A 12,059-nucleotide genomic window follows, 5' to 3' on the forward strand; every position below is an offset into this window, starting at 1 on the left:
TTTGGAAGTGGTACTGAACATCGTTACGTATTTCAAGCTCTCCATGTGGAAGGTGATGTAATAATTAATGTTTAGCATTTAATTGGCTACAAAGGGTGATTATAACTAAAGATCCACTGCTGAGAATTACGTCCAAATTGAACAGAATATTGTGGAAGAAGGGGAATAGTTACAGAAAGCAAAATAAATTACGAACATTTCCTCACAAGATGGCGTTGCAAGCACTATTACGCGCCCGTTGGACACTATAGACCGGCAGTACACCCGTGGATATTTTGACTATTACGTAAATGGACTCAGCTACAAATGACAGCTGAATCGCATTGTGACCGCTATAGTGTGAGTTGCACAATAAACTAGCCGTAACGTGCATTGTGCATGACGACACAAGTTTGGCATTAACAGCTGCTGCGTTTTAGTTTGGTAATTCCATCCACCATGGCACTGTCATAGCACACTGGATGAGAAAAATGGTTTTAAATTGCTATGTTAAAAACAACAATGAAATTGGCTTTTTGCTGTCTCGATACTAAAATAAAGCCTGCTCAGTGTGGTGTTCACTGTTTTCTGCCACAACTTGATATGGAGAAACAGTGTGTTCCGCAACTGATCGGAGCCACCCAGGGTTCACATTGAGACTGCATTATGCAATGCGTGCCTTAATTGTAGCTACGTTCGTAATCAGAACACTGAGAACAGCATGTGTCACGTAACTGTAGAGACAAAAGCAACAGAGGCGATCTGGCCGGCAAGGATGTAGGGAAAAGACAGCCTATGAGCCATCTTTTGGAAAATCCCTCTTCAGTAGCAGTTTCACTGGCTGTGCTAGTAAAGGAGCGCTGTCTTGAATAACCATCGTGGAAGATAGTCCGTGATATCTTAACAGACGTCCTACAATTCTACCCGTTCTTGTGTTTTCCATATATTCCTTTCTGTCGAGAACCTCAATTTGTACCTTATCATGGCATCTAATCTACAACATTCGTCTCAAGCACCACATGTCTAATTCTTGAATTCTTTTCTGTTCCGCTTTTCCCACAGTCCATGTTACACTGTCACAAAATGCTGTGAGCCAAACATACACTTCCTCAAAATAAATCTTACGTTCGATACGAGTGGAGTTCTCTTGGCCACAATTACCTTTTTGCCAGTGCTAGTCTTTTTCAAATCCTCCTTGCTCTGTCCATCATTGGCGCTTGTATGCGTGTTTTGGAGCCGTGCAGGTGAGCGCCACAATCAGGACTGCATACGACCGAGGCACACAGGGCCAACACCCGGCATCATGGTGTGGGGAGCGATCTCCTACACTGGCCGTACACCTCTGGTGATCGTCGAGGGGACACTGAATAGTGCACGGTACATCCAAACCGTCATCGAACCCATCGTTCTACCATTCCTAGACCGGCAAGGGAACTTGCTGTTCCAACAGGACAATGCACGACCGCATGTATCCCGTGCCACCCAACGTGCTCTAGAAGGTGTAAGTCAACTACTCTGGCCAGCAAGATCTCCGGATCTGTCCCCCATTGAGCATGTTTGGGGCTGGATGAAGCGTCGTCTCACGCGGTCTGCACGTCAAGCACGAACGCTGGTCCAAGTGAGGCGCCAGGTGGAAATGGCATGGCAAGCCGTTCCACAGGACTACATCCAGCATCTCTACGATCGTCTCCATGGGAGAACAGCAGCCTGCATTGCTGCGAAAGGTGGATATACACTGTACTAGTGCCGACATTGTGCATGCTCTGTTGCCTGTGTCTATGTGCCAGTGGTTCAGTCAGTGTGATCATGTGATGTATCTGACCCGAGGAATGTGTCAATAAAGTTTCCCCTTTCTGGGACAATGAATTCACGGTGTTCTTATTTCAATTTCCAGGAGTGTACATCTGCTTCGTGACCATCAGTCCTGATACGAGGTTTCTCGTTGTTCTCACTTCTACTGCTTTCTCTTTCTTCGATTTACTTTCAATCTATATCGTGTACTCATTTGACTGAACATTCCATTCAGCAGAGGCATTCATTTTACCTCACTTTCACTGAGGACAGAAATGTCATCAGTGAATTCCATCATTTATATCCTTTAATCTTGAATTTCAATCTGATTCATGAACTTTTATTTCCATCCTTGCTTCTCCTATGTACAGATCGAAGAGTAGGGTCAAAAGACTACATTCTTGTCTTACGCCCTTTCTAATCTGCGCACTTCTTTCTTGGTCTCCCACTCTTATTATTTCCTCTTTGGTTTTGTACATATTGTATACGCTGCATTACCTATAGCTTGCCCCCATTCTCCTCAGAATTTCGAACACCTTGCACCATTTGACATTCTCGTACGTTTTGTGTAAGCTGACAAATCCTATGAACGTGTCTTGCTTTTTCTTTAGTCTTGCTCTCAGTATCGATTACAAAGTCAGAATTGCTTCACTGTTGCATTCACCTTTCCTAAAGCCAAACTGATCATCATCTAACACATCCTCAATTTTATTTGCCATTCCTATTTATATTATTATTGTCAGCAACTCTGATGCGTCTGCTGTTAAGGTGATTGTCTGATAATACTCGCAATTGTCGGCTCTTGAAATCTTCTGAATTGCGTGGATGATATTCCCCCGATTCTCAAATGCTATATCTCCCAACATTCTAAATAATAAAGTGAACAGTTGTTTTATATCTACTTCTCAATCACTTTAGAAATTCTGTTGGAAGGTTGTCTATCCCGTTTGCCTTATCTGATCTTAAGTCTTTCAATCCACTTTTAAATTCTAATTCTAATATTCGATCCCCTATCTTTTTTATATGATTACTGTTTCTTCCTCTCTCACCCAATTACACACGTCTTTCGCCTCATAGAGGTTCAAATGGCTCTGAGCACTATGGGACTTAACGTCTGAGGTCATCAGTCCCCTAGAACATAGAACTACTTAAACCTAACTAACCTAAGGACCTCACACACATCCATGCCCGAGGCAGGATTCGAACCTGTGACGGTAGCGGTCGTGCGGTTCCAGACTGTAGCGCCTAGAACCCTCGGCCACCCCGGCCGGCCCTCATAGAGGCCTTCAATGTACCCTTTCCACCTTTCCGCTCTCTCCTCTGCACTTAACAGTGGAATTTCAATCGTACTCGTAATGTCACCACTCTTGCTCTTAATTTCAAGGAATTTTAACTCGAGTTTCCTATAAACTTAGTCAGTACTTATGACAATCGTTAACTCTTTGATTTATTCACGTTTCTCACGCAACTATTTCTCCTTTGCTTCTCTGCACTTCCTACTTATTTCATACCTAACTGACTTGTATTTCCGTGTTCCTAAACTTCCCTGGTGTTGGTGTAACGTCTTCATCAGTAATCAAAACGCCCTCGTTCCAGATTTCTAAACCCACATCCCATTAAATCTAGGATAGAAGTAATCAACACTGGCAATCATAGTGTCCTATAGTGAGTAATTGTCATGGCAAAAGATTCCGAAACAAACCCCTTTCAAATCTCCTAGATGGGACTGCAAAGGGGTTCGTAGTTATAAGACGAAGTCTCAAAACCCACCCCAAGGAAATCGTTCTACGAGTCGGGGCGCGGAATGTCTGAAGTTTGGACTTCGTAGGGAAGCTATAAAATGCTAATGCTCACTCTATATGTAGTGCCTGGTCAGTGAAGTGAAATGAAATGAAGACAAGGAGTAAGAAGAAGGGAGTAAGAGTCCTTACGAACAGGACGATAAGGCAGTGAGTAAGTTACCATGACCATGTCAGTGATAGGGTAGTTCTCATCAGAATCGAAGCAAACCAACACCGACTACAATAATTCAGGTACTCATGGCGGCGTCACAAGCTAATGAGAAGAGATACGGTAACACATGCGCATATCGAACGAATAATTCAGTACGTAGAAGGATATGAAAGTCTAATATGCGACCGAAATGCGGTTGTAGGGAAAGGAGCAGAATAAAGGGTTACGGGAGAGGATGGGCTTGGTACTATGAATGCGACAGGAGCATGACTAATTGTCTTCTGAAATAATTTCAGTTTCTAATAGTCAAGTTGAAGATTCACAAGAGAAAAAGGTATACTGGAAAACGGCCGGGACATATTCGAAGATACCAGTTAGATTCTATCGTGGTCGAACAGATATTCCTAACTTAGGTACTGGATTGTAAGGCGTACCCAGGAGCAGATACAGACTCAGAGCAATATTTAGAGGTGATGAAGAGTAATCTGAAGTGTAAGAGAGCAATCAGGAAGAATCAATGCACAAAGAAGTGGGATACGTGACTACTAAGGAATGGAGAGATATGCTTGAATTTTTCTATGGTTGTAGACACTGTGATAAAGAATAGCTCACTATGCAGTTCTGCTGAAGAGGAGTGGACATCTCTAAAGTGTGCAGTCACAGAAGTTGGAGGGTGTTGTGTGATGTAGTTAGGTTAGTTAGGTTTAAGTAGTTCTAAGTTCTAAGGGACTGGTGACCATAGATGTTTAGTCGCATAGTGCTCAGAGCCACAGAAGTTGGAAAGAAAACATGGGTACATAGAAGATGTTTGATGAAAGAAGGAAGTAATTGCCCGCGAATGGCTAAGGTCCCGAGTTCGAGTTTCGGTCCAGCACACGATTTTAATCTGTCAGGAAGTTTCATATCAGCTCACACTCCACTGCAGAGTGAAAATTTCATTCTGGATGTTACAAGTACAAAAATGTTCAGAGAATTTCAGGAATACAGAAATGATAGTCGCCGAGGGATGAAATAAATAGGAAGTGCAGGGAACGTAAGATGAAATGCTGCATGAAAAATATGAAGAAAGCGAGAAAGAAATGATTGTCGCAAGGACTGATTCAGCAAACAGAAAATTCAAAACAGACTTCAGTGAAATTCAAAGTGAGGGTGGTAAAATTAACAGTGCAATGATAACTGCACTGTTAAATGCAGAGCGGAGAGCGGATAGGTAAACAGAGTACATAGACGACTTCTTTGAGGGGAAATTTGTGTGATGTGATAGAGGAAGAAACAGGAGACATTATAGTAGAGAGAGGGGAATAACTATTTGTATTAGAATTTACAAAGGTTATTTAGTAAAGGTAGACGCATCAGAGAGGTAGTTTTGTCTTTGCGGTTGATAACGGAAGCTAGATGAAAGAAAATTGAAGAAAATTCAAATGGTACAAGATGTTCGAAATCTTGAGAAAACAGAGATAAACAATATTAAGAGACGGTTAATATATTACACGCCCAGAAGCCCAGAAGGAATAATAAGTGTGGAAGACCATGACAGGAGAACTGGGATTTAAAAGGGTGAAATACGTGGTTCTAGTCTTTTGCAGCTAGTGTTCAATCTATACACTGAAGAAGCGATGACAGATATAAAAGAAAATTTCAAGAGTGGTATTAAAATTCAATGTGAAAGGAAATCAACGGTAAGTTCCTCAGTGCCAGTGCTATCCTCACTGAAAACTAAGAAGAGATACAGGATGTGCTGAATGGAATGAACTTTCTAATGAGTACGGAGTAAGGACTGAGAGTAACTCGAGGAAATACGAAAGTAGTTAGAAGTAAGGGAAATGAGAACATCGAGAACCTTAACAACAGGCTTGGTGGTCACGAAGTAGATGAAAGTGCGGAATTCTGCTACCTAGGCAGCAAAATAACTGATGTCGAAGGGAGCAAGGAGGACATCAAAAGCAGAATAGCACTGGTGAAAAGGGCATTCCTGGCCAAGAAAATTCTACTAGTATAGGCCTTAATTAGAGGAAGAAATTTCTGTAAATGTACATCTAAAGCACAGCATTGAATGGTAGTCAAACATGGATCGTCGAAGAAGCGGAAAAGAAGATAATCTAAGAATTTGAGGTGTGGTGCTTCAGACTAAGATTGGAAATTAGGTGGATTAGAAAGGTAAGGAGTGAGGATGTTCTGGGCGGAATCAGAGAGAATATGTGGAAAATACTGACATCAAGAAGGCACAGGATTATAGGGCACTTGTTAAGACATCGGCAGGTAACTTCCATGGTACTATAGGGAGTTGGAGAGGGTAAATGTGTGGAGGAAGACAGAGACGGGATTACATCCTGGAAATAATTGAGGATATATGTTGCAGGTACTACTCTGGGATGAAGCGGTTGGGACAAGAGAAGAATTCGTGGCGGGCCGCATCAAACCAGTCAAAACAGTGACTACTCAAAAAAAGGTTTACTGAACATTTTAGCACTTTATTCTTTCATCATTCAAATGAAGTATTTCTCCTGTTAACCATAGTTTTTTCGTAGTTACCTTCCTTGTACCTATTTTTTTCTTTCCTGCTCCTTTGATTATCTTTGGAGACGCCCATTCCTCCTCAACTAAACAATATACTGAGCTATTCCCTGTCGTATTATCTATAGCCTCACAGAACGCGTAAAGTGTATCTGTCCTTTCCTTGGCAGTTACATGTCCCGTTTATTTGCTCATTGATTCTTCAGGACTAATCTCTTAAACTTCTGTCTACTCTTAAACACTACTAAATTGTGATCTAAGTCTATATCTGCTCGTAAGTATGTCTCACAATCCATTACCTGATTTAGGAAGAGACAATTCGCTATTACTACCTGAAGTTTATAAGAGAACTCAATTAGCATTTCTCCCCTCTCATTCCTGGCACCAGCCCATACTATCCCGTAACGATTTCTTCTACTCCTTCCCCTGCAATCGTATAACATCCCACATGACTATTAGATTTTAATTTCCTTCACGTACTGAATTACCCGTTCAGAATCCTTATATACTTCATCTTTTCACCATCAGCTAGCGACGCCGGTACGTGTACTTCAACTATCGTTGTCGGCGATGGTTTGATGTTAATTGTGATGAGAACAAAGCTATCTCTGAACTGTTGACAGGTATTCACTCTCTTCGCTATCTTCCAGTTCTTAACGAATCCTACTCCAGCAACAGAATTTGGTGCTGTTGATGTTACTCTACACACATATGACCAGAAATACTTTTCTTCTTTTCATTTCACTTCAATGGCTAGCACTATATACAGACATAGCCTTAGCATTTCCCTTTACAGATCTTCTAGCCTCCAAACCGTGTACAGACTTCTGACGTTCCATGCCTCGACTCGTAGAACGTTATCATTGCACCGGTTATTCAATCGTTTTCTTAAGGTCAGCTCCCCATTGGTAGTACCCTCTTGAAGATCCGGATGAGGGCTATTCCTGTACCTTTTACCAGTGACGAGATCATCATGACAGTTTTTCAGGTAAAAGTGACATGTCCTGCTGATACATGTTATGTGTCTTTAATGCAGTGGTTTCCATTGCCTTCTGTCTTCTCATGCCGCTGATCATTGCTGTTCCTTCCTCGTTCAAGGGCAGTTTCCCTCATCATGGGTAAGAGAGTGCCCTGAACCTCTGTCCTCTCCACGGCCCACTTACGCCGGAAGTCTTTGGGCTACATTTCTGATGATTGTTATTTCAAACTTAAATGGTGGCGGGAATCGACCCCGGGACCAAGGTCATTTTGATTCTTAATGAAAGATTCTCCTCCCCCCCTCCCCACCAAGGACCAAGATTCGAACTCCGGACCTTTGCCGTTCACTGCCAATAGTTTTTAAGTGGACTTTCTCTTTTTTTGCGTAAATGGTGTACCAAAGCCAACATAAGGGCTTCTTTCAGTGCAAAACAATAATGGACCGCGTCCCTCTTCTTGGGCGCGTTCCTCGCTAATCCCGTTGTTCCTCGCGTTGGTGGCGCATACGTCTTCAGGTATGGTGGTGGATCCTCTCCACTGTCCTAGTCCTTCCCTGTTCTGTATGCTTACACGCAGTAATTACATTCTCCTACCCGGTTAACCCCAACTGGGGGGATCAAGCAAGGCTCTTTCTAAAAAATTAGAGTAAGTACAGTTAGACCCCAAAACCAAGTTACTGCGTTGGTCTTCGTTCGGGAATAATATTTCATATCTGGGAGAAGTAGTATCCGTGGTTCTATTGCTTGCGGCACCACGCGAAAGAGGAAAGCGATCATTTTTGGACTAAACACCACACGGCCGCCCAAGGCCCGCATGTCAGGCGATGTTCCTCTGTTTCTGCAACATTGCACTGTGGACACAGTGACGTATAGACCATATGAATTTTATATAACTTGAAACGAGTCACGTTTTTCCTATTGACTACCTGATACCACAGTGCGCGCGTCCCTTTGTCAAGTTGTACGTGGTGCTCTGTACGTTATACCACCGACCATGTCACTGTTGGTTGTCGCCTCTCAACGGCGTTACTCGGATGCCTTAGAGTCAAGATGCGATATACATCACGTGCCGTTGTCGTACTGGTAGTCGGTAGTTCCATATGTATGTAAGTGTGTTCGACAAAAAACGATTCGTATGTGGGAAAGCGATGGTGAGATGGGAGTCATATGGAGCCAGTTCGTCTATCAAGGTGCCCGTCAGACTTGCCTGGTGTCGTGTCCACATCTGCACCACCGTGGTTACTAGTCCAAGACCTCCACGGGTACTTGTGAGGGTTTCCTATCCGACCTTAAAATCAACTCTGTGCTCACAAAATATTCTAATACCGTCAGGATTTGGCGCGCCAATACCACCGGCATTCAGAAGGACTTGGGCCAGGTGGAGCATGCAAGGAGCTAGATCGCAAACGTGACCCGTTGCATCATGTTCAGAGCCCTTAACCTGTGATTTCGAACACACTAACGAATTGTTTGCAGAAGAGGTCTGTAGCTGTGCGTCGAACGTCTGTAGTGAATTCCCATGCATTTCTACTTGTTTATCGACTGTAATGGTGCCACACTTCCCGTCGAGAGTCCTCTGAAGACATACATCGCTCCCGACTTTGACATGTTCATACGACTTTCCGTAGGCATACCATACAAATTAGTCCAATGCAAAGCCTCTCTTGCCTCGTCGCCTGACCGTGGTAAAAACACTAGGTCAGCCGCGTATGTTCTGTTTATAAACTTGTTGACTTGTTGTGTATGTTCTGAATATAAACTTGTGCCTTATCGTCAGTCCTTGGAGTTATTTCCGGAGCCCGCAAAGCAGCAGCTCGACAGCGATAGCATACAGTTTCGTCGCCAGCAGGCACTCTTGTCTGACGGATCGTTAAGATAGTGACAGGCCCCATCCTCCATGCATCCATTGATGAGCACTCTGGATGATGCATTGTGGAGTACTCGCATAACGATTGTGACAAAACTCTGTGGAAACTTCATTAGCGTCATCATTTCCACGAGGTAAGCGTGGCTTACCCTGTTCAAGACGTGATCGATATCTATTGATACTAGATCTCCCCGGAGACGACATGTGCTTGCCAGTACGATAACATCGCGTTAGTCACTGAGTGCCGTTTGTATATTGCTATCCCCTCCTAGTTGTGTTTCGTCGTGTGATATCACTTAGTACACGTTTAAAGCCTGCTGGAAGTATCCTAGTGTATATCTTGTAGTCGCAATTAAGTCAGTGGCAGTAGACCTCAGCTGCCGAATGTTTTGTGGATAGGGATGATCGTTCCTTCATACGAAGGCGTGTGGAAGAATCACACTGGGAGACTCAATTCGCGGTACATGGCAGTCGATAGCGGAGTCATAAGATCTATAAATATACGATAAAACCGGTTGGGCCCCTATGACTTGTTCGACACTACCTTATCGAGTGCTTCTGTTGCGTCGTTGTCTGTGACTTCCCTCGTTTTTTTCGGCTGTCTAGTCGGGGCATGCGAATAGCGTTCATGGGACATTGTAGAAGGCTGCCTGATCGTGTTCCCTTCTCCATACAGATGAACGTGTTGTTCCACAAAGGTATTGGCAGTGTGTTTTTGCCTTACCATACGGCGACCATCCGTCAGTACAATCGTCTGTATTAAGATTCTGCGACTACGTTGCTTTTCGGTGTCAACGTGATACATCGACTGTGAGTCTCCACAGACTCGTTCAAAATACCATGCACGGCCTGCGACACCATCCAGAGACCGTCGTGTTATGGAAATTACACTACTGGCCATTAAAACTGCTACACCAAGTAGAAATGCAGATGATAAACCGGTATTCATTGGACAAACATATTTTACTAGAACTGACATGTGATTACATTTTCACGGAATTTGGGTGTATGGATCCTGAAAAATCAGCACCCAGAACAACCACCTCTGGCCATAATAACGGCCTTGAAACGCCTGGGCATTGAGTCCAAGAGAGCTTGGATGGCGTTTAAACGTACAGCTGCCCATGCAGCTTCAACACGATACCACAGTTCATCAAGAGTAATGACTGTTGTATTGCGACGAGCCAGATGCTCGGCCACCATTGATCAGACGTTTTCTATTGGTGAGAGATCTGGAGAACGTGCTGACCAGGGCAGCAGTCGAACATTTTCTGACTCCAGAAAGGCCCGTACAGGACCTGCAACATGCGGTCGTGCATTATCCTGCTGAAATGTAGGATTACGCAGGTATCGAATGTAGGATAGAGCCACGGGTCATACCACATCTGAAATGTAGCGTCCACTGTCCAAAGTGCATTCAGTACGATCAAGGGGTGACCGAGATGCGTAACCAGTGGCACCCCATAGCATCACGCCTGGTGACACGCCAGTATGGCGATGCCGAATAGACGCTTCCAATGTGCGTTCTCCGAGATGTCGCCAAACACGGATGCGACCATCATGATGCTGTAAACAGAATTTGGATTCATCCGTAAAAATGACGTTTTGCCGTTCGTCCACCCAGGTTCGTCGTTGAGTGCATTATCGCAGGCGCTCCTGTCTGTGATGCAGCGTAAATGGTAACCGCAGCCATGGTCTCCGAGCTGAAAGTCCATGCTGCTGCAAACGTCGTCGAACTGTTCGTGCAGATGGTTGTTTTTTGCAATCGTCGCAATCTGTTGATTCAGAGATCGAGACGTGGCCGCAAGATCCGTTACTGGCATGCGGATAAGATGCCTGTCATGTTGACTGCTAGTGATACGAGGCCGTTGGGATCCAGCACGGCGTTCCGTATTACCCTCCTGAACCTACCCACTCCCTATTCTGCTAACAGTCAATGCGTCTCGATCAACGAGAGATGCAATGTCGCCTTACGATAAACCGCAATCGCGATAGGCTACAATCCGACCTTTATCACAATCGGAAACGTGATGGTACTCATTTCCCCTCCTTACATGGGGCATCTTAACAACGTTTCACCAGGCAACGCCGATCAACTGCTGTTTGTGTATGAGAAATCGGTTGGAAACTTCCACATGTCAGCATGTTGTAGGTGTCGCCACCGGCGGCATCCTTGTGTGAATGCTCTGAAAAGCTAATCATTTTGATATCACAGCATCTTATTCCTGTCGGTTAAATTTCGCGTGTGTAGTACGTCATCTTCGTGTTGTAGCAATTATAATGGCCAGTAGTGTATTTGAGCATGCTCTCGTTTTCTAGCAGCACTCCGATCCTGTGAATTTCCTTGTACAGGAAGTTCGCGCAGCATCGTGAAATAAAATCCCGTCTTGTGGAGCCTGCATACCAACTGCTCCCTTGCATATGCAATTAACGCTCGTCACAGTGCAGGCTTAATGCATTCCAGCCACTATTGTAACCTCGTCGGAATGTGTCGGGAGGCGTCGTTAACATATGTGCCAAGTGTCTTTGAGTAAGCGTCTTCACTGAGGTGCATTCAATTTCAAAACACCACGAATCCTACACACTGTTGATAACTTAGGGGTACAGCGTATATATATATATATATATATATATATATTGTAAATTCGAACGAGGTTACCTGCAGAGTGACTTCTGAGATAGGTATATTCGCATATGTCGCCATGTAAAGTCTCCCTTGTATTGATTACATTCATGTCCTGTATCAGTTTCCGTAGCTCCTGGCATGAATTACAGTGTGATCCTTTAGTGTGAGCACGCTGTTGAAGTCGCCTCCAAATAAGACATGTCCATACCGGGCTAATAATAGTGGCGCCATCTCCTCTTTGTAAAACAGAGATTGATCGAGTCTTCTGCCCGATCCCGACGGTGGTAGATGTTAACGGTCCGTACTCCTGGTACTGTCAGTGCGTCCTTGAGCAGACGGCAGGTACGGCACG

At 44.1% G+C, this 12,059-nt stretch overlaps 1 protein-coding gene across 1 annotated transcript in view; it reads right to left on the reverse strand.

The window, feature by feature from the left end:
* The window catches only part of LOC126354525 (uncharacterized), a 1,077,765-nt gene that overhangs the window by 363,557 nt on the left and 702,149 nt on the right, over positions 1–12,059 (reverse strand). The gene's annotated exons all lie outside the window — the stretch shown is intronic.

The sequence above is a fragment of the Schistocerca gregaria genome, chromosome 3 (assembly GCF_023897955.1).
Source record: "Schistocerca gregaria isolate iqSchGreg1 chromosome 3, iqSchGreg1.2, whole genome shotgun sequence".
Classification (NCBI taxonomy): Eukaryota; Metazoa; Arthropoda; class Insecta; order Orthoptera; family Acrididae; genus Schistocerca; species Schistocerca gregaria.